Below are 4,732 nucleotides of genomic sequence, written 5' to 3' on the forward strand. Positions count from 1 at the left end.
AAGTAATTTTTTTATGATTATGCTTCACATATTTGCTGTTAGCTCTGAAATGTTTCAATTGACAGACCTCTACAGAACGCTCTGCAATGCCTTATGATCCATTTAAATTATAGAACTGCTGCAGTGTTAAATTAGAAAGCATTCATGACACAGAAGCTCCACTGAAGCAATGATAATAATAATATCCCATCCTCCCAAACTAGAAAGTCACCTTCCCATCAATTTTTCATGGTTTTAAAAAGTCACTCTTGTAATAAATCTACAATTATACGTTCGCTCCATCAGCTCTTTGCTTCTGTCCTGAATGTGATAACGCTGATGACAGGATTCAAGACTGATCGTGTCTTCTTGGCACCAGAAACGGATGCGAACACCATGTGCATGAGGAAACTACACTCCCAGAATAGCAGGCTGACATGTTGAGTCTCCCAGAGTAGCTGAGAACTCACCAGAAAGAGGCAAAATGTGAAGTTTGGCACATGTAAGTGTGACAAAGCTCAAGAGGGGATTTCATAACCTCATAAATGAGACACAATGAGCGGAAATGGCCTCGATGGATCGGGCTATGAAGTCTTTATAAGAAAAAGTTATCTTTTCTAACTCACATGTTGTCATTTGTTTACAGGGATACATTCTGCAAACGCAATGAACCAAATATCACTGTTTAACCTTATGAAATTATGGCTTTAAAGTACAGATCATATTCACAAAAAATATTATGCTTTGACAAATCATCCTCACATGTTACTATTATTATCAGATATACCTCTGTGTTTGACAGGAATATAAGAGCTTCATAATCAGCAGGAACACTGAGGATTTCGCTGGCTTTTTTGAGGGGATGTTGCTGTGCAATGAATGTTTTTAGGCATGTTTTGCAATGAAATTGCGGGAGAATGATTTTTTTTTTTTATAATTCATTAATAATCGAAGGCAACTTGTTCCAGTGAGAATAAAATTTTACTTTTTGGACAGGGTAAATGTAAGACATTCACTTCGCACACATCTGCATGGTCCACATCTTCACAACTAGAAGGTAGGAAGTGAGTTTGGTGATGTATGGCTCAACATCTTGCGCAGGACACTGCAATGACTGGGTAAGTTTGCTAGAAAGTTTTGAATTTTGTTTGATATAATGGAATATTTAAAGAAAACAGATTGAATTGATGAAATAAAATTACTTCACGATCAGCTTTGTTTTCAGGGACTGAGTCTTTTCAATTCCAGACTAAAATATCTAATACAATTTTGTACAGACATTCATGTTTCCTAGCTGATGAATCCCAATGAATCTGGTGATCCCCGGACTTTTCAGGTCAATATCTTAATTTCTTCATAGGTTTGGTTTATAACAAATACATTCCCGTCAGCCTTTACTCTGTTTGGGGCTAATTAGCCCATGTGTGCATGCTAAAACATGAAGCCAACATGGCGAACATAAAATGGTAATATACCTGTTAAACTCAAGCCTCACAGAGCCGCACTGCTGTAGTCTTTTGTTAGTAAGGAAGGAAAAAAGGAAGGAAGGAAGGTCAATTAATTGTTAGTATAACCATTAGCATAGGTTACTCATTTTTGACCAATCCAGGCAAATAACACTTTATATTCAGAAAGTTTGATGTATTTCTTAGACTGGCTTAAGGTGTGCATAAAAATCGTTATCTTAAAAACAAAAGGTGAGAGTTAATGTAAATTATTGTTAGTCTTGCTTAGATGTTAGATGTGACATTATGAATCCAGTTTCATCAAGTCCAACCAGCAACAGTAATCTTCCAAAGGCAGAAATTAGCTGCAGCTTTTTAACCAATACAGCACATTAATGTGTGAAATCATTACATATGCAGCAAGGTATACTTAAACAGTGTAACAACCATTTACAACTCTGTGGTAGAACCGTACAAACAGCCAGTGGAGAACAGTCACTTCAACCATTATTCACACAAAGTAACACACATTTCAGCACATCCTAAAATACACACACTCATCAACGAGTCTGCCAAACACGTGTGTGATCCTGACGAAGCAATGGTTTACTGCAGGAAATAGACATTTCAATTCGATTTTCTGTTTGTATGGTGTGCCATTTGTACACTTTACTGCATTGTTATTATTATTATTGATCAACTTTGGCTTCTGCATAAAAATGAAGATGATTTCAGATGAATAAATCTCTATAGATCTATAGATATAGACTGCTTTTTCAGGTTGCACTCAGTTCTATTGAAGAAGAAATCCAAGTCTGTTCGGCGTGGCATGTCTGTGGCAATCAGACCACATATTTGGAGTATCATCTTTATTTGGAGTGACTTTAAAACAGTGCAGGTATTTACATGTTGAATCATCACGTTCCCTGAGAAAGTGAATAGATTTTTAAGGAGTGAGTGAAAATGACCAGAGCTGGTTATAAAAACAAAACTGAAAATTGTTTCTAGAAAGTTTGACCACAAGCATCCAAATGGAAATGTCTGCCCGGATGGAATGCACTTTCTGATATAATCTGCTAAACAATTCAAATATACTTTTTTTACAGGCTGACTTATCTGGTGGCAGGTAAACAAGAAGGTCAAAACAAATGGAGGAGGTCACATTGGTGTCTTTAATAGTCACATAACAGATTTGATCAAAGAGGAGAGCTCATAAACAAGAATAATAATTGTAAGAAAGAACGAAAGAACCAGCGACTGTGAGCCATGAAATTACACAACTTGGCTTTTCACATTGCCTCGATAACCTTTCATTTGGAATAATTAACCCCTATCTCTCCGAGCCTCTGTCCTATACTCCTCCATCGCTCAGTCTTCCTCTCTCATCTCTTCACGCCCTCCTTCCACTGCAATGGTCCAGCAGCTGAGAGAGGAAATTATAACGTTCTCTCTCTTTGTCTCTCGTTCCCTCTTTCACACACTCTCTCCTGGCTTCCTTGGTTTTTTCTGCTGACATGATTCACAGTAACCACACACACACACACGGACATACATGCACAAATGCAACATTGACTCATGCTCTGGTTGTCTGGCTCTCTGACTAACACTGGGGGTTGTCTTGTGCATGCGCCAGGTGGTGGGCTATTGTGTGAAAAGCGTGTAACCTCAGCTCATTAGTTGTCTCAACTTGACCAGTTTCTAGGGCAGACAAAAGAAACTATACGATCCTAATTAAACTGTTAAGGGCAGACCCTAGAAACGGATTTACACCAAAATGTCAACAGGTGAACATGACAGCTTACTCTTGACCTTGGAATTAAAAAAAATAAAAGAGAGAGATTTCTCCCATTTTAGCTGATATTAAAAGGTAAATCTCATTTCAAAATAGATTTAAATGCATAGATTTCTTTTTCTCAGTGACCCTAACCCACCTGACAACTAATTTATAAATAATTATCAATAATTAATGCCTTATTCACACCTTCTATACTAAATAGTAACAGATATATGTGTCTACGTCTATATATATGTCATCACCCAGACATAATACATCTCTGCTTCAGTCATTCTGCAGCGCTTTGATGGATTCTTCTTTAACACTAGATTAATCCTCAGCTCCTAAATACTCGTCATTCAGATGATGCTTTTTGATGATGCTGTAAACTGTAAAGAGCTTGTTCTTCACAAGTGGCTGAGGAGTGTCAAAATAACACATCCACGGTTCTTTTTAAACTAGACAAAATGATAGTTTTGAAGCGCAGGTACATTATACCAGCTATTTCTGAGTCGTTTTTGGGGAAGGGAATCCCTCCTGAGCTCTAGCAGAAAATGGGCTGGATACGTAGACTCACTCTTTGGGACTGTGCTGGTGTTTGCATTCCTGTCAGAGAGAGGAGGCTGCAGTCTGGCGCCTGCCTCCTTCGTCCCGCGATATAACTTCAAGGACATCACATCACAGGGGAGCCTGGAGGGAGGCAGCGTGATGTATCACTACAGCGGGCATCAAGCCTATCCCATCTGAGGCGAATGAGAAGCCTCATATTTCACTTCAAAAGCTTAAGTGTCATAACGTTGTTTATTTCCTATATAATGGCTTATGAGTGTGTAAATATATGTGATGGTGCCATTGTTTTCTTGTCTGACTCTTGAGTGAATTCCCTTGGAAAAAGTGAGATAGTCAGATATACCTTCCAGTGTATTTATTAATTAAACTGATTAAGATTGAAATATTACACACAAGGAACTGATAACTATTTAATCATTTAGAAGCATGTAGAGGCCAAGCCTAACCCTAGCATTTAGTGGAGCCTATATGGCACTGCACTGTGTTTTCTCCACTTCAAGGGCACCCTAGAGGACATTTCAAATTTTTTACACTTTTGTTTTATCATATTTTTTTTGCACAGTATCCTGTTTTATGATGAAAAGATTGACCACTCTCGAGTCTGTATGCTAGCTTACAGACACCCACCTACCAACACATTTAAAGCTCATTAATGAACACATATTACATCTTGTTTGCTTAATTTGCCAAAAAAAAAAAACTACATTTAAAAGCAGGAATTAATTGTTTTTCAGGGTTATGTACTGACTATTTCTTGGCTGGGAGCTGTAGCCAGCTAGCTGCTAACTTGTGGAGTCTCAGCTGGTTGCCTGGCTAACTCTTACTGAAAGGGGAATTTTTCACTTTCACGCTGCAGCTTTTTAGTGGATTAAACAAACAAGATGTATGGTGTTATACTAAATTTGTGAGCTTTACAGATGCTGGGAGGCAGATGTTCTTACTTTTAGACAGAGCCAGGCTAGCT

The sequence above is a fragment of the Morone saxatilis genome, unplaced genomic scaffold (genome assembly GCF_004916995.1).
Source record: "Morone saxatilis isolate NCDOM2014 unplaced genomic scaffold, NCSU_SB_2.0 Contig3, whole genome shotgun sequence".
NCBI classification, from domain to species: Eukaryota; Metazoa; Chordata; class Actinopteri; family Moronidae; genus Morone; species Morone saxatilis.